This window comes from Pseudophryne corroboree, chromosome 11, assembly GCF_028390025.1.
Source record: "Pseudophryne corroboree isolate aPseCor3 chromosome 11, aPseCor3.hap2, whole genome shotgun sequence".
Classification (NCBI taxonomy): Eukaryota; Metazoa; Chordata; class Amphibia; order Anura; family Myobatrachidae; genus Pseudophryne; species Pseudophryne corroboree.
The window spans coordinates 85,759,683-85,786,953 of NC_086454.1; positions in this window are offsets into that span (position 1 = coordinate 85,759,683).

Sequence of the window (27,271 nt, forward strand, 5' to 3'; positions counted from 1 at the left end):
GGCATCCTTTATGTCTACCTACACCAAAAAATCCCATTCCTCCAGACTGCAGATCACTGGCCAGAGAGATTCCATTTTGAATCTGAATATTTTTAGGTAGAAATTGAGGGATTTGAGGTTCAGGATTGGTCTGACTGATTCGGGACCACGAACAGGCTCGAATAAAAGCCTTCTCCCTGTTGAGACGGGGGAACCCTGACAATTACTTGATTGTGACACAATTTTTGTATTGCGGCGCATACGACCTCCCTGTCCGGAAGAGAAGCTGGTAAGGCCGATTTGAAAAATCGGTGAGAGGGAACGTCTTGAAACTCCAGTTTGTACCCCTGGGACACTATTTCTAAAACCCATGGGTTCAGGGCCGAACGAGCCCAGAACTGACTGAAGAGCTTGAGACGTGCCCCCACCGGTGCGGACTCCCGCAGAGGAGCCCCAGCGTCATGCGGTGGATTTGGCAGAAGCCGGGTAGGACTTCTGCTCCTGGGAACCAGCCACGGCCGGTGATCGTTTACCTTTTCCCTTTCCTCTAGTATCAAGGAAGGAAGACCATCGGCCTTTTCTGTATTTATTGAGCCGCAAACACTGCATCTGATAGTGGTGTGCTTTCTTTTGTGGTGCAGGCACATAAGGTAAAAATGATGACTTACCCGCGGTAGCCGTAGATACCAAATCAGCGAGGCTGTCACCAAACAATACACCACCTTTATACGGTAGAGACTCCATAGCTTTCTTAGAGTCAGCATCAGCATTCCATTGATGAATCCACAATGCTCTCCTAGCTGAGACTGCCATGGCATTGGCCCTTGATCCCAAGAGGCCAATATCCCTCGCAGCTTCCTTTAGGTAGACTGCAGCGTCCCTGATATAACCTAGTGTCAAAAGAATGCTATCCCCATCCAGGGTATCTATTTCAGATGACAAGTAATCTGCCCATTTTTCGATAGCACTACTCACCCACGCAGGTGCAATGGCTGGTCTGAGTAGCGTACCTGTGGTGACATAAATGGATTTCAATGTATTTTCCTGCCTATGATCCGCAGGATCCTTTAGGGCTGCCATGTCAGGGGACGGAAGAGCCACCTTTTTGGACAGCCGTGATAGAGCTTTGTCCACAATGGGGGGTGACTCACGTTTTTCCCTATCCCCAGAGGGAAACGGATACGCCACTGGAATCCTTTTGGGCATCTGAAACTTTTTGTCAGTATTTTCCCAAACCTTTTCACAAAGCGTGTTCAGTTCATGAGAGGGAGGAAACGTTACCTCAGGTTTCTTTCCTTTATACATACAGACCCTAGTATCAGGAACAGTAGGGTCCTCAGTGATATGTAATACGTCTTTTATAGCCACAATCATGTACTGAATGCTCTTTGACAGTTTTGGATCTAATCTGGCATCACTATAGTCGACACTTGAGTCAGTGTCCGTGTCGGTATCCGTGTCTGCCAGCTGGGTATATTAACGTTTTTGTGACCCCGAGGGGGTCTGGACTTGTAACAACACATCCTCTATGGATTTCTTCCAAGCCTGGTTCTGAGACTCAGATTTATCCAATCTCTTATTTATCAAAGCCACATTAGCATTCAAAGCACTCAAAACATTCACCCAATCCGGTGTCGGCAGTGCTGACAGGGTCACTCCCACAGCCGTCTGTGGCCCTAACATAGTCTCCTCCTGGGAAGAGCCCTCCGCCTCAGACATGCCGACACACGTGCAGCCAACATACGCAGACACACTGAGCCTATAGGGGACAGACCCACAGTAAAGCCTGTCAGAGAGACACAGAGGGAGTTATTGCCAGCTCACACCCCACCGCCCAATCCGGTCTGAAACACCACAGAAATGCCCCAGACCTGCAGCGCTTTTATAATTTACAAATAATGCACCAAAATAACTGTGCCCCCCCACTGTTTTTCACCCTGATACTTATGCAGCAGTGTGAGGAAGGACCAACGTCTCTGCAGCCTTGTGTAGAGAAAATTGCGCCGGGCTGTGTGCTGTGAGGGCTAAGCTCCGCCCCCGTAATGGCACGCTTCAGACCCGCTATTTTTAAATAAATTTTTATACTGGCGGGGGTCCGTACAGTGCCCTGGCACTATGTCCGCTCTTGCCAGTTAGTTATAGAGGTTAGATATGCTGCCCAGGGCCCCCCCCCCCCCCCTCCCCGCACCCTGCAGTGCCGCTGTGTAGTGGGAGCATGGTGCGCAGCGTGCAATCGCTGTGCGGTACCTCAAAGCCGTCACTGAAGTCTTCTTTTCTTCTTCTACTCACCTGTCTTCTGACTTCTGGCTCTGCAAGAGGGGTGACGGCCGGCTCTGGGAATGAGCCCCTAGGCGTACCTAGTGATCAAACCCTCAGGAGCTAATGGTGTCCTGTAGCCAAAGAAGCAGAGCCTTGAAACTCACAGAAGTAGGTCTGACTTCTCTCCCCTAAGTCCCACGAAGCAAGGAGCCTGTTGCCAGCAGTACTCCCTGAAATTAAAAAAACCTAACATAAAGTCTTTTTCCGAGAAACTCAGTAGAGCTCCTCAGAGTGCATCCAGTTTGCCTGGGCACAGATTCTAAACTGGAGTCTGGAGGAGGGGCATAGAGGGAGGAGCCAGTTCACACCCCTTTGAAAGTCTTAAAGTGCCCATGTCTCCTGCGGATACCGTCTATACCCCATGGTTCTTGATGTAACCCCAGCATCCTCTAGGACGTATGAGAAATGTCTTTTTCATCAGCTTTTTTCTGTTAGCCATTTAATATGTGCGCTGTTTGTCTAAGGGATAAAATGTTTTCTTACTAACGAATCAATGATCTTTTGATATCAGTTTTATATCATATGATATCAGTTTTATATCAAACTCAATTAGAAGGGGGCAGGGTTATAAAAGAAGGCGTGGTACCTTTCACAGTTTGCCGAAAAGCGTTTTTCTCTCTACTGCAGTAATTCATTTTATACCCCATAATAGTGCCTTAGTTTATTTTATGAACCATCGTAATTCTTAGTTTTCATGATGTTACATTATAAGGTTGCTAGTACATATTATGCCACATAGTATCCCCAATTCACATTATGGCATACAGTGTCCTCAGTTCATATTGTGCCACACTACGGTGCCCCAGTTCTTATTATGGATCTTTATAGTGCCCTCCATATTGCAATGAGCGGGATGCGGCCAATTTACCTACAATCAAAATCCTGACGGTCAAAATACCGACAACCATTGACCGACAGTCAAAATCCCGACATTGTCAAAATACCGACATTTAAAATAGACACGGTCAAAATACCGACATTTAAAATGTCGACATGAGTTTTTCATTATTATTTCGCTGAAACCAACTTATTTACACTTTACCGTCCCAGTGGACCTGGAGGGAGAATATAATAGTGTGCCGAGCGCTCAAGTCGACCTATGTCCATGTTGACCTATGTAAAAATATATATGAAAAACTTGTGTCAACTTTTTGACCTGTCGACATTTTAAATGTCTGTATTTTGACCTTGTCGGTATTTTAAATGTTGGTATTTTGACCTTGTAAGGATTTTGACTGTCAATTGTCTGTATTTTGACAGTCGGGATTTTGATTGTAGGTATTTTATACTAAACCCCAATGAGCAGATTAGATTACACAATTCAGTGCCCTCCAGTACATATTGTGCCACGTTACAGTGCCCAGTGCTGTTTCTAGGGCCTAGCGAGCCGTGCCATCGGTGGACTGGCCCTCTGCCTTGAATACAGCTGAAAATGTCCATGCAAAATGGCTGGCGCCTGAGAGGAGACATGCTAGAAGTCCAGTAGTAACAGGGAAATAATACAGGAGCACACAGCAAGCGGCCGGGAGAAGGGGGGGGGGGGGGGGGGGGAGATGCTACAGTCTGCAATGAATGCAGGCTGACCAAGGCCACTAACTCTTGACAACTAGCAGTTAGTTTAAAAGTAAGTAGTTGTATGCGCCATACATTACTATGTAGGGCATATTATGGTGTCAGGGGCATAACTGTGTGCCATAATTGGTAAAGGGGCATTACTGTGTGGGGCATAATATGGTGTCAGAGGCATAACTGAGGTGTAAGGTAGTACGGAAATAAAAAAGTGCTTGTTATATATAAATATGTGTATGCGCAAAACCTGTAAAAAAGAAAGATTAGTAAAAATGTTTACAGCCCTTTTTGGACTATTTGAGATTGGATTGCACTTCAGCCAAAAGAGATCAGGATAACTATCTACCCCTATCTAAATACTAATCAGTCCATAAGTTGTTAAAACTGATGTATGTGTAAGGAGTTTCTTACCCCTATTCATTCATGCTTTTTTGGCAGTGGTCCAGGCCAGAGCCGGCCTTAGGTATAGGCAAACTAGGAAAATGCCTAGGGCATTTGGTATGCTTAGGGGCACCAGCAGCTTCTGCTGATTAAAATGATATGTGGCATGCCTATATTTTCTGTGTGACTGCGGCTGTATCTGCATATGAAATGCTACGTTACAGTGTATTCCTGGAAATCACTGTAATGTAGCATTACATATGCAGATACAGCCGCAGTCGCACACAGAATATAGGCATGCCGCATATCATTTTAATCAGCAGAAGCTGCTTGTTCATTCTAGCCACATAGCAGTGCAAATAAGAGGCATTTTCATAAACAAAAGGCGCCCCAACGTTAGCAGAGCTGCCGGCTGACTCATGCCAGTGCTAGTGGGCACTAGCCAAAATCTTGCCTAGGGCATCATATTGGTTAGGGCCGGCTCTGGTCCAGGCACTCGTAGCGCACGTTGCTGTTGTTTAAACGGGCAGCAGAGTTCTTGCTGGTTTTTGATCAGCAGCTGAGCGGCTTTGGTTAGCTGCCAGCTAACTGCTGTTCCCCCGTCCGAGCGGCTGAAGGCTGGATGACGGCTGGCGGTTATATATAACAAGCGCTTTTTTATTTCCGTACTGTATGAAAAATTATTTAATTGAGCTGCTATCAAATCCCGTTCATAGCGCAATTTAGTACTCTTTTTACATTTATGAGGTGTAAGGTAGTCTTATCCTGCAAGACCACGCCCCTTGTATCGAGGCCACTGGGAATATGTTATACAAATTTATAACCTGGGTCCAGGCCCCCCTTTGCCTCTGGGCCCTATAGCAATGGCACCCTTTACACCCACTACATACTTGCTGACTTTCTGGCTGCTCTGTCTGGGAGGAAGCAGCCATGACAGCTTAGGGGAAGGACATTACGGAAGGTAAGGTGTCACAGGAGGTGGGGGTGAAGGCGAGGGGGCTACTCGCAAACTGGGCGACCGGGTCTGGGGTTGTGCAGAGATGTCAGGAGACTTGTCTACCCTTCCGGGGGGTGGGACTGATCCGAGTGAGTAGGCACGTATGACCCACTATAGTTACGCCCATGATTTTACAGGTTTAATGCTCTCATATTATTTAATCTGCTAATTGCATTTACCTTGGGACTACAGCATAAATAGTTATTACACATAAGCACTATTACATTAGTATTACATTAGTGTTACCTGCTACATTTAAACATAACAATGATTTATGTCAATTCACATTTATTCCTTGGTTTTAAGTTAGTGCAATATTTTTAAATGAATGAAATTAATTTAAAATCTTAAATCTCACTGTAAAATCTTAGGGGGTGAGGGAGAGGCATTCAATTCTTAGCAATGTCCAAGTGCAGTCGGAAACATTGCGGGGATGGTTGAAACGTTGCCACGTTGCAGACACCAACAGTGCACTTTCCCCTCAGGTTCCATAGTGATGTGCAGGAATATTTGCAATGTTGCTGTATTGTAGTCCTCAAGAATATGTGCAGCCGAAACATCGCAACCTCACATCCACGAGAATTGAATTCTCCCTTTATTGGATGAGACTGTTGTTGGATTGTGTTGCACTGGCACATTTTTGTGTTCTTCATCCAGCTGCCAGTATAATTAGGGCTATGTAATTTGGCAATTTACTAACCAAATTGCTCAATGATTTGATCATAAGGCCAAGCATTAAAAATATATTGCACAATGTGAAAAATGTTTTATAGGTTCCTAGAATTTATTAATAACATTATTTTGAAAAGCAAAAGTTTCACAAGTTTCAAGCGAAATAATTTGACATAATGGTACGAAGTAGAAGTAAACCACAAATGATATCAGCTTTCACTGACAAGGACATCCATGACTAGGGTAAATTTGCTACGACGTCTAAAAGGAAAGGGGGGGTTGTTTCTCATAGCAACCAATCAGACTCTAGATATTATTTTGTAGTATTTGCTATAGAAATTATAGCTACAATCTGATTTATTGCTATACCCCTGCATTTTTTAAAAGACTTTTAAGACATCTATCTCCACTTATTATATTTATATAATATAATCAACTGCTGATAAAAACGATGTCATATTGGAATATAATGATAGTTTGTCAGATCTCCGACCCCTCCCACTTATGTAATTGATGCACAGGTGATAAAGGAGAAATTGAGGGATTGTGATGTACATGCACTCTTTGTTTTTTGGGATGTTTCCAAAAATTGTAAAGCAGGAATGCGCCTTGGCTAAGGGTTGGTATCGTGTGACTAGCGATCGGAAGTAATATAACTACATCTCTTGGCTAATAATGGTCTCATGTACCCAAACACAAAACCAGTGTTGGTTTGCATTTTTATCAGTTTCAGAACTTACTGTAGCCTTAGTAGCTTGTGCTATTACGCTATACAGAAATATAGCAATGTGCAGGGAACAACTACTGTACAATTTTATCACTAAAGAATTAATTGCCAGCATAACAATGCAACAAAGTGAAACAAAAATTAGCTATAGTTTTTTAGCTATAGTTGAAGCGGCATCTGTCCCAATGCTTTTAGAGAGATACCTCTTTGAAGCAGTTATACATTTTATGCGCACAATAGATCCCTAGTTTATTTTATGAACCATAGTAGTGCCCTAATTCACATTGTGCCACATTATAGTGCTCCGGTTCATATTATGTAACATTATAATCAGTGCTGTAATTAGGTATTTTAGCGCTGTGTGCAAGAAACGGCATTGGCGCACCCCCCACGGAAGACAGGAGCAGTACGCGCCGCAGGCGCCCGAAAAATATATAGGGATGTGGCTTCATGGGGAAGGGGCGTGGCCACAAAATAATGCTAATTCATACTACGGTGCACAGTAGTCTCCATTATTTAAATTATGCTACAACAGTAGCGCCACTACACCAGGTAGAGCCCCTTTTTACACATTACGGCAGACAGCGTCCCCCTTTTTACACATTACGGCAGACAGCGTCCCCTTTTTACACATTACGGCAGACAGCGTCCCCTTATTAGATTTAGGTGGGGTATGTTCAAACTGAAATCTAAATTGCAGTGTAAAAATAAAGTAGTCTAACATTTGTGGGCTGCATGCAAAAGCAGCCAGTATTTACCCTGCACAGAAATAATATAAATGTACGGTGTTTGCTCCCCTTGCATGACAACATGGTTTGTTCCAGACACAAAGGTATTTGCTTTTTTGCTGTACTTACAAACATGAATTGGGCCCTTAATTCTGAAAAGTCACGCTCATTCAGTCAGCATTATACATGGTATAGTACAGGAAACAACTGCACAGTAAAACCTCTTTTTGTAGTAATATAATGATATGCACACAACATTGATAAAGATTAAACAACTTTTGTTAAGTGGACATCACAGCTGCTGCATTATCTCTTACGTCTGAAGATTTTTGGAAAGAAAAGCAAAGGCTGTTAATTAGCCTAAATCTTAGCTAATACATTAAAGAGACTATTGAAACAAAAGCAACTTGTAACTACTGTAAATTAAAGATTATAATTTAAAAACTGGAAAAATATTGTGTTTATAATAACATCTATCCAAAATGAATTCTTTAGTGTACAGTCAGAGCCGACCCTAACCAATATGATGCCCTAGGCTAGATTTTAGCTGGTGCCCCCTGGCACCGCTGCTAGCTCTGCCTCACACCCTGCACCCCTTTCCCAGCACCATCACCCCTCATCTATAGCAGTCCTCATTTTGGTGCTCTTACTCCCTATATTTTAAATAGGAACAGCGCGGACATTCAGTGCACAGCTCAAAAATGGGTGTGTTCTTGCTGGGAAGGGGCATGGCCACACAATAGTACCCCCAATTCAAATTAGGCCACACAATAGTGCAAATTTATTCACATTTATCATGCGATGGTGTCCCTTATACACGTTACATCACACAGTAGTACCACTTTACCTTAAATATGTTACTCCTCACAGTAGTGCCCCTTATTCATATTACATCTCACTGAATAGCTCCTTATTCACATCATAACACACTATATTGCTCTTTATTCACATTAGACCACACAGTAGTGCCTTTTCTATACATTATACTGAGTAGAGCACCTTATACACATAATGTCACACATTAGTAATGCATTTATACACATAATACCACACAGTAATGCCCCGTACACATATGACACACATTATTAATGTCCTTATAAACATAATGCGCCTTACACATTATGTCAACCTTTATTAATGCCCTTATACACATAATATCCCTTACACATATGCCGCACATTATTAATGCATTTATACACGACACATGTAATGCCGCTTACACATATGCCGAACACTACTGCACAACCATCCCACCTGCACACAGCACTCACGTGGCTGCTAACACTGTGACCTCTGCCTCTGCTTGGATACAGATGTGTCCTCATACATCTTGCCTTAATACACCATGCAGCAGAAGATGCCTGAATCAGATGGTAGCTCTGCTAACGTTATGCAACATTTTTTGACCAAAATGCATCTTATCTGCATTACTATGTGGCTAGGATGCACAAGCAGCTTCTGCTGATTAAAATGATATGCGGCATATATTCTGTGTGCGACTGAGGATGTATCTGCATACGAAATGCTACGTTACAGCGATTTCCGGTAGTACACTGTAATGTATAATTTTGTATGCAGATACAGCCACAGTTGCACACAGACTATAGGCATGCTGCATATCATTTTAATTAGCAGAAGTTGCTTGTGCCCCTAGGCATACCAAGCGCCCTAGGGAATTGCCTAATTTGCCTATGCCTAGGGCCAGCTCTGTGTACAGTGGACCCTATTCAGCTTCAGCTATAGTTTTACCAGCGATGCATTCGCAATTCAATTGCAATCGAATCGCTGACTAAGAGAAGTCCCCCTGCCTGCTCAGCCTGGCTGCAAAGGGCGAGCAGGCAGGGGGTCTTGCTCAACCTTTTCCCTGCTGACGCTATTTTCCCTGCTGCAGCGGCCTTCTATGATGTTACGTGTCTGCCCCAGACCCGCCCCCATGTTTGACAAGAAGTCCCCCAATGGCGCATCGCCACCCCCTGGTATACTGCGCTGCCTCCCCGCGAACGCCTTTGGCTGTTAAACAGGCTGTTGCATTTGCGATGCGAGCTTATTTCCCAGTCCACGCACACACAGATAGGGTATGTGCACTGGGTGGAAAATTGGCAGTATGCAATCGTATTGCTAATATTATTAATGAATAAGGCCCTGAATGCATGTATAATAGCTTTAGCATCTATTTCTCATTCCATAAGAACATATGTTAAAACTTTTCCGTACGTAGTAGACCCCTCTTACCTTATTTTAAGTTGACTTTAGTGTAAATGCCCAATAGAATTTTAACAGTGCTTTTATACACATTTTATTGTTTGTAAAACGAGTGTAAATCAGTTTGGCGCAGAAATCCTTGGTCCTAAAAATAATATATTGTTTTCATTGGATGTGCATTGCTTTTGTTTGCATTAAACATCCTAGTGATATTTGGTGGACCCCCTTCTTTTAAAGTAAAGCATTCATTACCTTCAAAACCAGAAATAAAGACACGGAGACTTGAATTTTGGCAGAAAAATTGCTAGCTATTTATTTGACCCTAACCAATAGCAAACCTGTAATAGAAAATTTGATTAAGATGCCGATCCAGCCGGCATATGGTGGCAGCAAAAAGAACGGCTTTATTAACCTAAATTAACCTTAAATTACTAAAAATTCGAAACGATCCTAATTTTACTACAACTATCACAAACCGGTAATAGGTGACAACTCAACCCCCACAGTGACTACCCACCGCTCCTGGGTGCCCTGCCGCTGCCTTCCCGGACTGGTGGTCAAGCGGCCAATAAGTCGATGGAGGTGAGTGCACCTAAACCACACCAAACTGTAAAACACTACAGTTTACCATACAAATACAAAACTGCCGTTCTTTTCCGCCAACAGCGAAAGACTCCTCCCCAAAGTCTTCGCACCGCCACCATAACCTACCCTAACTCCTGCAAAACGAAACCCAGATCCTCCAGGAAAAACATCATCCCCTCATTGGATAGATGTACCCCATCAGGCCGAAAAAGGTGACTGTCTCTGAACCGAATCCTAGGGTGGCGAACTACCTTGCCCCCGTGGGACAGCACTCACTTTGCCACCGCCCCGTTCACCTTTTTCCGGGCCTCATCAATCTGGCGACCATCCGCCACACCCCTCCAACTCAACCTTGGCACCATCAATGAAAAAACCAACACACAATTGGTCCATGCTGCGGCCACACTTGCCAGATCTTGTATCATGGCCCACTGCAGATCCAAGGATGTCCTCTTCCCCAGGTCGTTGCCACCTAGATGGACAACCAAGACCCTAGGGACTCCATGCTTGCTGGCCTGACTCACTAACCTACTCTTCAGCTCGCTCTACATCATCCCTCGCCAGCCAAGCCATCTAACACCCTGTGCTCCAGGCAACGCCTGAGCCCCCTCCGAGGCCACAAACTTGGCTGCCCAGTATACATAAGAGTGGCCGACCACCCAAATAGCCAAATTGTCTTCAAACCAACCTGAAGGGGAAAAGAGGGGTAAAATTGATTACTAAAAAGCTTCATTAATTGCTTTCACCTGAAGGATCTGCCAAAAAGAAAAAACTTTAGATATCGCTATTGCAGCAGTCACGGCCTAGCCGATCTGCACCATGCTTCTAGCCAATTTGAAGCGAACATAGACACACAAAGGGGAAGTTCAAAATAAAATCAAACGAAATTAAAACAGGGGGGGGGGGGGAGGTATAAAATGGGAAACACATGTAATAACTCAGCTGGAGGTGAAAGCGTAAAGACCTGCTGAGGGACTCTGATTAGAACAGATTAGCCGAATTGTAGATTAGAATTCAGTCCGTCAAGTCAGGCAAAAAAAATCGCAAAATAACTCCAGACCCCCGCTGCCGACTCATGCCAGCAACGACGAGTAGCTAATCCCTGAGTAGGATAAAAAAGGGGGACACCAACAGACGCACAATACCATAACTTACAGAACTGTAACAACATAATACAACGCAAATAAACAAAGCACCACGCGCAGTCTGACCTCTTATGCAACGGGGCGAATATTTCGTCTGTAACTTGACGACTTCCATCGCCCCACCGCCTGGATTTCAGTTCTGGACAAACCCGCCGCCGCAGCCGACGTCGCAGCGCCTATTCGAAAGGAATGGGTACCGAACGCAGCGGGTGGGAGGCCCAAGCTCGCCAAACAACGACTCAGCATCCAACGAAACTGGTATTTCGTCACCGGCAGCCCGTCATAATGCAATAGCCATGACCCCCTCCTAATGGGTCGCACCACCACATATTGCACAGCCAGACCTACCGGGCAAACGCTCTCCTCCTGCGCCGGAACCAAAGTGACCCAGCGCCCTCTCCCCACTTGGTCCGTCTTAGAGCGCCGCAATCTGCACAGCAAGGACCTCTCACCCACTACCACGTCTCCGACCAGCATGCGCGAATCTGTTCTCTTGGAAGGCGCTACCAACTCCGAAACCCTAAAGGCCCCGTGGTAAGCCATTGAGAACGCCAAACTGAACAAAAGCGTCTCAAACCTGGATAACGCTACTCGCCCCACCGCCGCGATGACGGCCGGCAACAAAGCTGCATCGATGGGCCGCCTCCTATCCGGTGGCGTCGGCGCTACTCGCGCCCACCCTTTCATTGCCTTCCGCAGAACATCGCTTTTTGTCACATCGGGGACGCCCCGCAGCTTGCAGAAAAACGAGACCCCAGCCAAGTACCGGGATACCACCGCTCGGGACCTACCCGAAACATACAGCTGCCAAATAAAAGAAAGCATCAGCCGATGCCTGCTCTTACCTTGTTGCTGACGACCTTGGGCAAACTCCTCCCACTCGCTCCAAGCTTGTCCGTAAGCCTTGAGCGTGGCTGGCGCGACTGACCGCAACGCTAGACCCTCCAGTCCGGCCCGATCACCTGCCAAACATAACCGGGAAAGTGAAAACCTTGCTCTTCGGCCTCGGGTGCCAACAACCAAAACCTCTCCCACTGTCCTCGCGACAAAGCGTCGGCAATTCCATTCTCCAAACCGGGCACATGCTGCGCGCGGAACCACAGGTTCCTACGCAAGCATGTCAATAGCAATTGCCCTAGCACCCGCAGAACCACCAACGACTTTGCCCTCTGGTTATTAATCGCATGCACCACGCCCAGATTATCGCATCTAAACAGCATGCTGCGATTAGCCAGCCGATCGCCCCAGACCTCCAACGCCACCATAATGGGAAAAAGCTCCAGAAGCACCAGATCTTTTGTTAGACCTTCGCTATGCCATTTTGCCGGCCAGGATGCCGCGCACCAAGATCCCTCCAGAAAGCACCCGAATCCAGAGGCACCCGCTGCGTCGGTGAACAGCTGCAACCGCTCGCTGTCCACCGCTGGCGCTTGCCATATACACACTCCGTTGAAATCCTCCAGGAACGAGGCCCATATGGCCAAATCCCTTTTTATTTCGGAGGACAAACGCACAAAATGATGTGGCCTGGCACACCCCGCGGTCGCCCTTTCAAGCTTCCGGCAGAAAACCCTGCCCATCGGTATTACCCGACAAGCAAAGTTCAACATGCCCAGCAAGGACTGTGCCTGCCGCAGCGTGACTTTACGCGACCCTTCGAACCGGCAAATGGTGTCGCGGAGCTTCGAAACCTTGTCCCGGGGCAGCCGACACTCTCCCACCACCGTGTCAATTTAAATCCCCAAAAATGACAAGCAGGAGGACGGACCCTCTGTTTTGTCCATGGCCACGGGAACACCGAAGTGGTAAAAGAGAGCTCGGATGCTAAAAAGCAAGTCGCCGCACCGTGTAGCATTAGCCGGACCCGCACACAGAAAGTCATCGAGGTAATGGGCAACCCCGTGACCCCCTGACGAAGACTCCACGCACCAATGAAGAAACGTGCTAAAACGCTCGAAAAATGAGCATGAAACGGAACATCCCATCGGCAAACATTTGTCGCTGAAATACTCCGCCCCAATCCGGAAACCCATAAAACGGAATGAGTCCAGATGCAACGGCAATAACCTAAAAGCTGATTCAACATCAATCTTAGCCATGAGGGCCCCGGTCCCGTAGCTGCGGACCATCTCTAGCGCCTCGTCGAATGACTGATACACCACCGAGCAATGAGCCGGCGGTATTGCGTCATTGACCGACGCCCCTAACGGGTAAGAAAGATGCTGGATGAGCCGGAAAGCGCCTGGAGTCTTCTTAGGAACCACCCCGACCGGAGAGATGACCAAATCATCCACCGGGGGTGACATAAACGGTCCCTCCATCCTGCCCAACCTGACCTCCTTATCTACTTTCTCCCGTAGCACTCCCGGCAAGGCTCGGACAGATTGGAGGTTCCTCTGTGCCCGCACGGACACCTCACTCGCAACAGGCAAGCGAAAGCCAAACTTAAAACCGTGAAACAAAAAATTTGCATCCTCTCTATTCGGATACAATTCCAAACACCGGCCCATAGTCTCCAACTTAATTGGTGTTGGAGCTCTGCAGAGCGGTCCCGCTCGCGGCCTGCCTGGGGAACGCTTGCTTACCCCGCGCCCCCCTGTCTACCGCCTTTGAAACAGGAGGAGGCTGGGTGGGATCCGCCACACTGCAGGCAGGAGTGTCGAAAACGACACTGCTTGCCAAAGGAACATGTTCCGCTGTTAAACGCAAAACACTTTCCTCTCGTGGCGGAACGCCCTCCTGCACGGACGGCCGATCCACCTGCCCTGGCAAATCCGCCGTCCGTGCCGGACCCCTGGGCTGATGACCCTGCGCGTCGCCCGTCCGCCCCCTGTTTCCGGGGTTCCTCCTCCTGCTGCGAAGCCCGGGTTACTTTGAGCCAGACCTCCACATCCTTGAATCCGAAGTCCATGACCCGCAAGCCGTCCTGCTTCTCCCGAAACTCCTGATCATACCGACGCCACTACGAGCCCGAGGATGTGCGCTGCATGTCGTGTACGAGATGCAGATACCGGATTACATTCATGTGCTCTTCCGGCCTATCCTCCAAGTAGCACGCCGCAAATACCCAGAAACCGGCCAGCCAATTATCGAAGGACAGGAAAGCCTCAGCCCCAATGCCCTTCTTCGCGGCCGCCGCCTTATAATCCTTCTTCATGGCCTTTGTTAATACGAACACGTCCACGAAGTCACCCCTACGAATCTTCTTTTGGCAGCTGTCCCACAGCCCCCGCATTACTGCGGTGTAGTCGCAGCGAACGACCCCGGGCAAATCGCGGTGCTTCTTGGCCCTACGAGCTTCCTCGCTAACCCGCTTGCGCCGCTTACGCCTCTTCTGCTGCTTTGCTGCCCGCTTGGCAAATTTTGCCGCCCTCTTCTTCGCCCTAGTAGTGCTACTTACTTCGGACGCCTGCGACGACAGAGAAGATGAAGAGGAGGAAGAAGAGCTACGAGAACTAGAGCTCGCGGAGGAACACGATACTGACTGCACCACCTCACCTGATGCCGTCGACCGCTCCGACATGGAATCCTCTGGCGCGTCAACCTCAACGTCTTCCTCCATGAAGTCTGCCATCCCTTCATCCTCGTGCTCCCCTATAAAAGACAAAGATGAGGGTGACCCGGCCCGCACTCGCAGCGCATGCCGAGCCCTATGAGTGGGGGGTGCTGCGGCCGCGCGCCCCTGCCCATCCTGTCCCGGACCTAGCTCCAATTCCGCAGCGGCTGCTCCAGGTTCCCGGCAGGCGCGTGCCACCCGCTGCGCCGCTGAGGCCCTCCGCCTGCCGAACCCGCCTGCCTCCGCAGACGCGCCGGAACTTCCTGCCACCCTCGGGGAGGCCACCGCGGCTAGCGGTCCCAATGCCTCCACCACTGTGACCAGGGCCGACGCCAGTGCCCCGGGAGGGTTCCGACCGCCGCGAAAACCGGCAACTCCCCTGTCCCTCTCCCCCCCCGGCCCCTGCCGGGGAGCTATGAGTGGGGACAGAGGTGCTGGCGTCACCCCTGCGCGCCCCCGTGCGCGGCTGGCGCCACCTGCGGTGAGCGTGGGCGCGCGCGCACCTCGTGCGCGCGTCCCACTGCCTCCCGCCATGGAGTTCCTGGCCGCCGCATCATCTGCTGCCGCCGCGCGAGGCTCTGATACAGGCCCCGCGCGGCGAACAAGCGACCTCCATCCGGCCCTCTCCCCCCGCCCGGCACTTCCACCCGGCCGCGGCAAGGGGGGAGAGATAGAGGCCGGGTCCGGCCGCACAACCTGGCGCCCTCCGCGGGCGCCCGACGCCGCCACTGACTCCGCCGCTCCAGGAGGCGAGGGCCGATGCCCGTCGACCTCCGGGCGGCCTGAACGGACCTCCGCCCCCCCCCCCCCCCGCCGCCCGCGCGTGTTGCGCTCCTGCCCGCGCTCGTGGAGGCCCCGGGGGACGGGGCCCCGTCCCCCAGGCCAACCACCCTTTCCCCTGGCCCAGCTCCACCGCTAGAACCACGGTACCGAGCTGGGGGCCCAGCGGAACGGTGAGGGCGGGCAGACATGATTAAATGCGGAGGATGGCACAGGCAGAGGGGACACAGCAGAATTGCACACACAAAAACAGTTTCCACAAAATATGTGTGAACAAATTAATGTCTGCACTGCAGCACTCACCAAGGCAAATCACCACAAGAGAGAGCTAAAATGGCCTCACCTTCCCTATATATATCAAACCCTCCCCTTCAAAAAAGGCTGTACTTCCTCACAGCTAGGTCCACCCCTCACCAGATGTTTAACTCTTTCCTTTCCTATGCAGTCAATTCTCTCTCCATCAGTGTTTAGTTTAAAACAATGGCCCTCATTCCGAGTTGTTCGCTCGCTAGCTGCTTTTAGCAGCAGTGCAAACGCTAGGCTACCGCCCTCTGGGAGTGTATCTTAGCTTAGCAGAATTGCTAACGAAAGGTTAGCAGTTTTGCTATTAAATATTTCCCTGCAGTTTCTGAGTAGCTCCAGACCTACTCCTAGATTGCGATCACTGCAGACTGTTTAGTTCCTGGTTTGACGTCACAAACACGCCCTGCGTTCAGCCAGCCACTCCTGCGTTTCTCCAGCCACTCCTGCGTTTTCGTCTGGCACGCCTGCCTTTTTTTAGCACACTCCCGGAAAACGCTCAGTTACCACCCAGAAACACTCACTTCCTGTCAATCACACAACGATCAGCAGAGCGACTGAAAAGCGTTGCACAGCCCTGTGTAAAATTGCATAGTTTTGTGTGAAAGTACTTAGCGTGTGCGCCCTGCGGCCCATACGCATGCGCAGAATTGCTAAAAATGGCAGCGTGCGAACAACTCGGAATGACCCCCATTGTAAAGCATGCAATTCAATTGCATCTGATATGTATATTAACTAGCTTTAAATAGCATGAGTAAAACCACTGCCATTTACTTTACTTAGGTAAAAGCTTGGTCAGATGAACAATTTCTTGCACAATTATAAGTAAATACGTAGGAAACATCCAAAATATGAAGGGTCATTTACAAAAAATGCAAAACTAAGCATTGCAGCACATAAACTATTTGATGAATGCACATACATTAATTTTTTGAATAAGTGCCCAATTCTATCCAATAAGCATAAAGTTTACACATGCAAACTGCGTTATCTGTTGTGGTATAAAATTTAGCTTGTTCTCATAGGAAGAGCTGGGTGAATCAGAGTGTTGATAAAAAAAAAAAATGCAGTCCAAGCAGAATTGTTCCAGAATGCAAAAACTAGATTTTGTTTTGTTTTATAGGATATAATAAATTACCTAACTGGTATTTCAGGGCAAAATTCACTCTTTGGTTTCTGCACCTCCTTTTTCTATATGAAATACAGGTCTTGTCTGTGCATTCATAGTTACATACTGTAGTTTATGAGGTTGAAAAAAGACAATTTGTCCATCGAGTTCAACCTATTTGTGTTCTCTTATTCTGTATTATTTTCAGGACTAGTTTTATCTGTTTGAAAAAAGTCGCCCGTTGTGTTGTATTTCCTCATTTTATTATAACTATAATACGTGATCTATCCTCCATAACCCTGTATATCCTTATCCATTAGGAATTTATCTAGCCCATTCTTAAAAGCATTGACCGAGTCTGCCATTACTACTCTCTCAGGCAGAGAATTCCAAATTTGTATTGTCCTTACTGTGAAAAAACCTTTTCGCCTCTGCGGAATCTCCTCTAACCTACTGTAAGTGGGTGTCCACGTGTCTTCTGTGTTGATCTTACCAAGAACAGGTCCCCCGCAAGCTCTGGCTATTGTCCCCTTAAATATTTATAAATGTTGATCATCTCCCCTCTTAATCTCCTCTTATCCAGTGTGAACATGTCAAGCCTTGCAAGTCTTTCCTGGAATTCCAGTGTCTCCATCCCCTTAATTAGTTTGGTCTCCCGCCTCTGAACCTTTTCTAGTTCCAGGATGTCCTTTTTGTAGTAAAGGTGCCCAAAATTGTGCGCAGTATTCCAGATGGGGCCTCACTAGGGCTTTATATAGTGGGAGTATAACACTCTTCAGTGGCGTAAGTTTGTCCCAGTTGCCCGGAGGCAAGAAAAATATTGGTGACCCCCCTATATATATATATATAGCAAGCCTGCAGATTCTAACTACATGAAGCTACTACAAAACTGTTGCAACTGGGCTGATCTTTGCAGGGGTCCAGCCACACTCTACATAGATCTGCTCAGTCACTCACAATGCTGATTATTTCTCTGACAATTAGTTTGCAAGTGTCATATCCAGGATTAGAACCCACAACCTATTACACTGGAAGCATGTACCTTACTGATGGAGATATTTGCTCTTGCATAGGGAGTATGAGAATTCTAACTATATGAAGTTACGTGTAATTGTCAGAGAAATAACTGCACATAGTTAGAATTCTCATGCTTCCTTTATAGGAGCAAATAGCTTCATCAGTAAGGTGTCTGCTTCCAGTGTATCTATAATAAAGAGATTTGTAAGGTGTAGTGACTAGTGGGGAAGTCGGCTATGGAAGAGATACCGGCTGCTGTCAATTAACTTAATTGATTAATGTCGCTGAATACACAGAACCGAAGGAGAGGTGCCCCCCTTCAAAGCAGGAGCCCGGCGGCAGTTGGCTCCGTTGCCTCCCAGAGTTCTGCCTCTGACTCTCATCCCTTGTATCAATACCCCTCTGTATGCATGCTAGTACCTTGTTTGCCTTTTTTGCGGCTATCCTGCATTGGGTGCTGCTGCTTAGTTTGTTATCTATGTGAACACCTAAGTCTTTTTCCAGTACGGAGTCCCCTAACACCACCCCATCTAGTATGTAGGTGTTATTTTTGTTCTTGCTACCAAGCTGCATTACCTTGCCCTTGTCTGTATTGAAACTCATTCTCCATTTTGCTACCCATGATTCCAGTTTAAATATATCGGTCTGGAGAGACTCAGCATCTCCCTCCGAATTTATAACCTTACATAGTTTAGTATCGTCTGCAAAAATTGACACCATGCTCTCTAAACCTTCTGCTAGATTGTTCATGAAAATGTTGAACAATAATGGTCCAAGTACAGACCCCTGTGGTACACCACTTAGTACTTCAGTCCAATTTGAACAAGTTCCATTTACCACAACACGCTGCTCCCTATTATCTAACCAATTACTAACCCAAGTGCATATTGTACTAGCCTTAGTTCTTGTAACGTATAGATAAGTCTCATGTGTGGCACCCCCCTACGCTACACCTGCTGCACATCGATCCCTGCAGAGTCTGCTGCTCAGTCCTGACTCATGTTCTATCCCGCACTGTTAGTAGTGGATTACCGGTATGCTTGCTGACCTCCTGGGATGCGCACCTGGAGGAGCTCTCAGCTCAGGCAGTCTGGACAGCGGGCTCCTCTCTTACATCGTACTGCAGCAGCTGCCGCATCTCTGCTTATCTGATTTCATCAACCGCGTCCTCCTGCATCTCTGATTTCCCTCCCTCCTCCTGCGTCTCTTGTCCGACTACAGCGTTGACCCCGCCGTAGACACTACACATTCCTCTAGGGGTGCCACAATGTTATATGGATGGGGTGGTGTAGAAAAAAAAAACATTTGGCGCTCTCCAATGATTACACACCCTCATCCCCACCCCATGCGGGGAGCGCTTACCGGCGAATCACCTAGGAAACTTCAGTCCTACTTTGGACAGTCCGCCGCCGCTGCGTGTTGCCCATGTACTGTGTCCTGGCCGGCTCTTCACACTGATGCATTACTGGAAGGAGGCGGGGATGTCTCAGCAGGCTCAGCATGGACACGCCTCCTCCCAGTAATGCATCAGTGTGAAGAGCCGGCCAGGACACAGGACACGGACAACATGCAGCGGCGGCAGACTGTCCAAAGTAGGACTGGAGTCTCCGCGGTGATCCGTCGGTAAGTGATCCCCCTTCCCAGCACCTGCGCCTCTGTCAAGTTTGGGGGGGGAAATGCTGACCCCTTGCCCCCCATTCCGACATGCCTGCATCCCACCAAAGCGCCTGACTGGAGGGACTGCGAAGCCTCCTCTCAACTTCCAGGTAAACTGATCTCCCACTCCCTCCCTCCCATGCCCCTCTCTCTATCTCCCCATGCCTCTCTCTTTCCCCATGCCCCCTCACCCTTCATGCCCCCCTCTCCATGTCTCTCATCTCTCCATGCTCTCTCTCTCTCCCCATGTCCCACCTCTGTCCCAATGCCCCTCTCGCTCTTCATGCCTCTCTCTCCTTGTGCCCCCCCTCCATGCCTCTCTCTCTAAATATATCTCTATATCTCTATAGCTCACATCTGGAAACCCCTTCTTCAAAATCCTGCATTTGTCCCTGAGACTGAGCATGGACAGTGGCAGGCAGGGGTGGAGGGCTGGCTATTGTGTCAGTCCCAGGCCGTCAGGGCCCCGCATACTGTGTGGAATAATGTGAATTTTGGCTCATACTGTGTGGCGTAATGTGAATTTTGGCTCATACTGTGTGGTGTAATGTGAATTTTGGCTCATACCCTGTGACATAATGAAAATTTTAGCTCATACTGTGTGGCGTAATGTGAATTTCGGCTCATACCATGTGACGTAATGTAAATTTTAGCTCATACTGTGTGGAGTAATGTGAATTTCGGCTCATACTGTGCGGAGTATTGTGCATTTGGCTCATAATGTGTGGTGTAATGTGAATTTCGACTCATACTGTGTGGCGTAATGTGAATTTTCGCTCAGCACCCCCTAATATAATTAGCTGCTCATGGCCATGTGTGTGTCACTGTGTCAAAAGCTTTAGCAAAATTAGAAAGATTACATCAACCACCTTACCCTGATCAAGGTTCGCACTGTTTCATAAAAGCCTAGTAAGTTTGTTTGACATGATCTATCCTTCACAAATCCATGTTGGTTCCTAATAATAATCTTTTTGGCTTCAAGGATTTGCTGTACACTATCCCTTAGAATGCTTTCTAGTACTTTTCCCCACTACAGATGTAAGACTAACCGGTCTATAATTGCCTGGTTCAGCCTTACTTCCCTTTTTGAAGATCGGCACTACTTCTGCTATACGCCAGTCTCTGGGAACCATGCCTGATGTAAGTGAATCATTGAAGATTAAAAATAGAGGTCTTGCTAATTCAGAGTATAGCTCCATGAGAACCCTTGGGTGAATACCGTCTGGCCCAGGTGACTTATTAATCTTAGATTTTTCAATCGGTCACAGACTTCCTCCTCACTTAAATGAGCACTTAACAGTGGGACATTATCCTTATTGAGGTTATGTGTTAGTTCATGCATCTGGTCCTCTATTGTAAATACCGATGAGAGTAAATTGTTTAATTTTTCGGCTATGTCGTTATCGTTTTTGATTAAGGCTCTCAGTTTGTCCTTTAAAGGGCCTATACTTTACTTCTTTAATCTTTTGCTGTTGATATATTTAAAAAAAATTGGGGGGTTTGATTTACTTTCCTTTGCTACTAGCTTTTCAGTTTCTACTTTAGCCACTCTTTTCTTTTTTGCATTTTTTGTTGCAAACCTTATAGTACTGGAATGTCTCCGCCTTCCCGTCTGATTTGTATTTTTTGAATGCGCGCCTTTTTTTCGCCCATTAGTTCCTTAATATTTTTGTCAAGCCACGTTCGGGATGTGGTTATGTGACTGAACAGTCAACAGCCCAACAGTCGATATGCCGACCAACAGGGACACCCACAGAGTGGGAATAGAACCCGTGGGGAGCGCAGTGAGCCGCAAGGGGCTCTGTTTCGTTTGCCCCATGCCGGACATCTATAAGCCGGGATCCCGACGATCCCACAAACCAACCCGTGCATTCCAGGGGATGCCTTTTGTATGTTTCAGGAGCACTTCATATTGAAAAATACACTTCTACCATTCCCTCCTTCTCAGTCTCCCTTTTGTCATTGGCAGTGCTCTGCAGCTGGTTGCAGGAGGAAGATGGTGACACAGTCACCAGTTCTTCATCCTGTATTTTCTGTACAGTGGTGCATTGGCATACAGTGTTGAAGTAGTAGCAACTGCTACAAATATTCAGATGTAAATGACTTACAGTACTGAGCTGCAAAGTGAGAATGCTTTAAAAAATAAAAGTATTAATAGTTTATTTTGATAAATTAACAAAATGAAAAGTGAATGACCAGAAGAGAAATCTAAATCAAATCAATATTTTGTGTGACCACCGTTTGACTTCAAAACACCATCAATTCGTCTAGGTACACACAAAGTCAGTATTTTGTAGGATTATAGTCAGATGTATGATTAACCAGTTATACCAAACAGGTGATAATGACCATTATTTTCATATGTAGGTTGAAACACAGTACTTACCTGAAACAGAAACAGCTGTGTAGGAGGTTTAAAACTGGGTGAGGAACAGCCGGGTTCACTACGGCTGGCCGGCGGTCGGGCACCCGGCGATCAGCATACCGGCGCCGGGAGCCCGACCACCGGCTTACCGACAGTGTGGCGAGCGCAAATGAGCCCCTTGCGGGCTCACAAGACTGGGCACAGCAACAATACACAATGTAGTTATACTGCATCAGCAACTTTTCTCCCAGGCAAAAATTTCAATGCAGACTGGGCATTCAAGATATGCTGTTTAAGCTCTTTAGAAGAAGCACAAAGAAACAGGCAACGTTGAGGACCGTAGATGCAGTGGTCGGCCAAGAAAACAGATGAAAGGCACATCATGCTTACTTCCCTTCAAAATGGGAAGATGTCCAGCAGTGCCATCAGCTCAGAACTGGCAGAAACCAGTGGAACCCAGGTACCACCATCTACTGGTCGGAAAAGTCTTGCTAGAAGTGGTCTTCATTGAAGAATTGTGGCCAAAAAGCCATACCTTTGACGTGGAAACAAGGCCAAGAGACTCAGCTATGCATTTAAACATAGGATCTGGGGTGCAGAAGGTGCTCTGGACTGATGAGTCAAAATGTGAAATATGTGACTGTAACAGAAGGCAGTTGTAAATTGGTACAGCAACATACCTCCCAACTGTCCCGACTTTCGCGGGACAGTCCCATTTTTTTTGGTCTGTTTCGCTGTCCCTCCCGTGGGCCGCAGTGTCCCGCGGTGGGGGTGCAGTTGGGAGGCTCCAGACACTCTCTACTCAGTTTAGAGCAGAGGTGAATAGACGCTGTGCACATGTGAACAGCATCTATTCACTAGAGACGGAGGGACATGTGGCATGCCAGCAGCTCCCAGAGCACTGGTCATGACCCCATACTGACAGAAAATGGGGGCGTGGCTCACAGCACTCCCACAAAGCCACATCCCCTTTTCTATAGGACATGCCCCATTACCGAGCGGGCGCGGCTTCACTGCACTAATGTGTCCCTCTTTCACTTCTCCCAATGTTGGGAGGTATGCAGCAATGAGTGTCTGCAGGCAAAAGTAAAGCAGGGTAGAGGTTCCTTGCAAGTTTGGGGCTGCATTTCACCAAATTGAGTTGGGGATTTGGTCAGGATTAATGGTGCCCTCAATGCTGTCATTTACCTAGTACAGTCCATGGAATCACAGCTGAATGCTTTGAGCATCCACTCCACTTTATCTCTCTTCAAGTATTGATACACCCCCCACCCCAAGGGAGCTTAGTTTATACACTACTTAAATCTAACATTTATCAAATTTGTATTGTAAAATTATATTTTTTTTCAACATAATTACATTTGCCCTTGCAAAGCTTTCTTTTTGGTTTGTAAATAAATATATCTTAAAGATTGAATCTGGGAAAAGGTTTCCCTCAGCAGATCTGGGAAACTGACGCAATTCTCAGAAGTGATTAACTTGTGCTTCTTTGGTTTGGGGCAGTGTTTTCAGCCCTGCACAGTCTAGGATCTAAGGCAGCTGTAAACTGTATCCTTGCGGAGACACAATCAAATTATCTTCAGTATTAACCTTAAGATACTGTTGTCTCTATTCTGTGCCATCTGGTAGGAAGGGTGATTACACTAAGGCATAGGATGACTCACGAAGACTCTTGTATACAAACAAAGATGTGTTCTCCGTTAAATAACTTCAAGAAGTGTTTGGAGGCTGTGTTATGAATTCAGCCACCACAGAAACCATGTAGCACCATTTAACAGCTTTTTTTATAAACTTCACACGTCAGATGCATACGCAAGCCACTCAAGCACACTTATCTTAATAAATAAAGACACAACAACCATAATTGGCGTGAAAGTGGTCAGCTTTTTATTTTGACTTAGAGGGAGGCCTATTAGTACTAAAACTAAGAATGCAGACTTCCCTCTCTAACTAAGGTGGCGGGGAGAAGAACGGTTAAACATGATAAAGAACTTAATAAGGGTAATCCAAAATTATATGACGAAATAGAGCAATAAACATGTGTGTGTGAGAGGGCCTTCTGCCCCAGATGTTCCGGGATTGGCCTCCTGCCTCCATCCCGAGCAATAAAAACATATATGTGAGGGGGCATTCTGCCCCAGATGTTCCGGGATCGGCCTCCTGCCTCCATACCAGACATCGGAAATCCAAAAATCTAAGGCCAGGGGTCGACCATCTGCCACCACCCCTGCCCACCACCCGTTGTAGGGACGGAGGTACGCTCTGCCCCTACAGGGTAAAAAATAGGGCCACCGGCCCCGATATCCACACATGTTTATGATCTATCATATGGGCCCACCAGGTACGGTGGTGCCCCTCAATTAATAATAAGACTATAAAATGACCTAAAAGTTCCCCCGCACTTACTAACAATAAACTCCTTAACTTAAACTAAAATAACCGTTCAGAAACCAGCCACCAAAAGCCGACACAAGCAACCCCAGGGGAGCAACAAAAAAACAACTCCCCAGGGCGGGCGGGTGGGTCACGGAAAAAACAGGAAAGAGGCAGTCTGTCCTAGGTCTGAAGACTATATGTATGTCAGACCAGCCCCTATACAGAATCCAGCCAATCACAATACAGGCAGTTTTCCTTATGTTCCTCCCACAAAACCTGTAATCCCTTCCGTGCCAGAGTGATGCATTAAGAGGCGTGCCGCATGCCCAGCCGGTGAGTTTATGCTGTCTCGGCCACATTCATGACCTACGCAGTCTTAAATTTCACACGTCAGATGCATACGCACGCCACTCAAGCACACTTATCTTAATAAATAAAGACACAACAACCATAATTGGTGTGAAAGGGGTCAGCTTTTTATTTTGTCTGAGAGGGAGGCCTATTAGTACTAAAACTAAGAATGCAGACTTCCCTCTCTAACTAAGGTGGCGGGGAGAAGAACGTTAAGCATGATAAAGAACTTAATAAGGGTAATACAAAATTATATGATGAAATAGAGCAATAAACATGTGTGTGTAAGGGGGCCTTCTGCCCCAGATGTGCCGGGATCGGCCTCCATCCCAGACATCGGAATTCCAAAAATCCAAGGCCAGGGGTCGACTTTCTGCCACTACCCCTGCCCACCAACCGTTGTAGGGACGGAGGTACGCTCAGCCCCTACGGGGTAAAAAATAGGGCCACCGGCCCCGATATCCACACATGTTTATGATCTATCATATGGGCCCACCAGGTACGGTGGTGCCCCTCAATTAATAATAAGACTATAAAATTACATAAAAGTTCACCCGAACTTACTAACAATAAACTCCTTAAGTTAAACTAAAATAACCGTTCAGAAACCGGCCAACTGCCAGGTTACCAACCTGCCACCGCCACCTGAACCGAAAATTCAACTCAACTAAACAAAGCAGAATACGAAGAAAAACTCACTCAACTCAAACTAAAGAAAACAGAATACGAAACTGAAAAGACCTTTATCATATAAAGCGCGGATCTATCCGCCTGCCTACAAAAGAAGGGTGTTACTGAGGTTAAAAAATTAAATATATGGAGAAAATGGGTAACCTAACCTGCATCCCTAACAGGGAGGGGGGGTCGCCCAATTTGACTTGAGGCAAAAACGCAAAACTTTGTCAGCCGGCAACAGCGAACCTCGTATCCCCGTATCGTATCCGTCGTGAGCGCTGAATCCTACCTCACAAACCGGTGGGGCGTACGTCGACGGCTTTTATTGACTGAGAGGAAGGCCTATTCAATTGAAACTTGGATGAAAAACTCTCTAAATAAGGGAGGGTTGAAATATTTATCACACATAGCATAAAGCAGACAGCACATGAAAAGAAAATATCTCAAAATTATAATTGAAACAAAATCCTAAATGTAGGAGGGCCTTCTGCCCAGATGTTCCGGGATCAGCCTTCTGCCACCATCCCTGAGGGCCTGGTGCCCAGATGTTCAGGGATCGGCCTTCTGCCACCATCCCTGACCATTCCGAATACAATGCAACTATGGGCCATCTGCCTTGTGAGGGGTCTTACCACTATGGCCCCTCTCCAGAAGGCAGCCGCGAAAGTTGCAGGAGCCAAAGGCCTGTGGGCTAAATCCTCCAATCCGCACACAGAAGTAGGACAGAAGTCCCCTTGGATTAAAGCTGTAGGAGCCAACTGCCCAAACCGCTGCCAGTCGCCACGAGAAAGGCTTGGCTCGCAATGTAATGTTGTTCACCCAGCATAGCAAGACTATCTGCGCGAAGACCCGCAGTTCCGGCCAGGATGTGGACTCCTGCCTGATGATGGCAAAAACCACGCCCAAATCAGTGGCGTGCGGTGAGGTCAGAGGCTGGTGAGGCACTACAGCCAGAATGTCCGCAGAATCCTGCCGATGACCCCTACCGCCGCCAAGCCAATGCCCGCTACTGCCACTGAGCCGATGCCTGCTGCCACCGCCAATGGCTTACAAACTCGCCCACCATCAACTGACCCAGCCCTCCGCCACTAATTTGCACCTCAGTCCGATGCCGCCAATGCCTGCTGCCTGCCTGCTCATCATACTTGTGATATATTGTACATTTTTATAGAAAAAAAATAAAAATTAGTGTTTGGGAAGGGAGTGGGAGGAGGACATGAAGGCAATTTTGTTGTCCAGGGCTTCCATTAACTTAATGGAGAAGGGTCTGAATGGGTTAAAAAATGTAAAAAAAAAAAAATGCGTGAGGTCCCCACTCCTAAGTGTAACCAGCCTCGGGCTCTTTGAGCCGGTCCTGGTTGTTTAAAAACTGGGAAAAAATTGGACAGGGGTTCCCCGTATTTAGACAACCAGCACCAGGCTCTTAGACCGGTCCTGGTTCTAAAAATAGGGGGAACAAAAGATGTAGGGGTCCCCCGTATTTGTAAAACCAGTACCGGGCTCCACTAGCCAGGGACATAATGCCACAGCCAGGGGACACATTTATGTAGGTCCCTGCGGCCGTGGCATTACCCCCCCAACTAGTCACCTCTGGCCGGGGGTTCCCTGGAGGAGTGGGGACCCCTTAAATCAAGAGGTCCACCCCCTCCAAGCACCCAAGGGCCAGGGGTGAAGCCCGAGGCTGTCCCCAGCACCCCTGGGCGGTGGGTGCCAGGCTGATAGCCATAAGTGTGTATGAAAAAGAATATTGTTTTTTGTTGTGGAACTACAAGGCCCAGCAAGC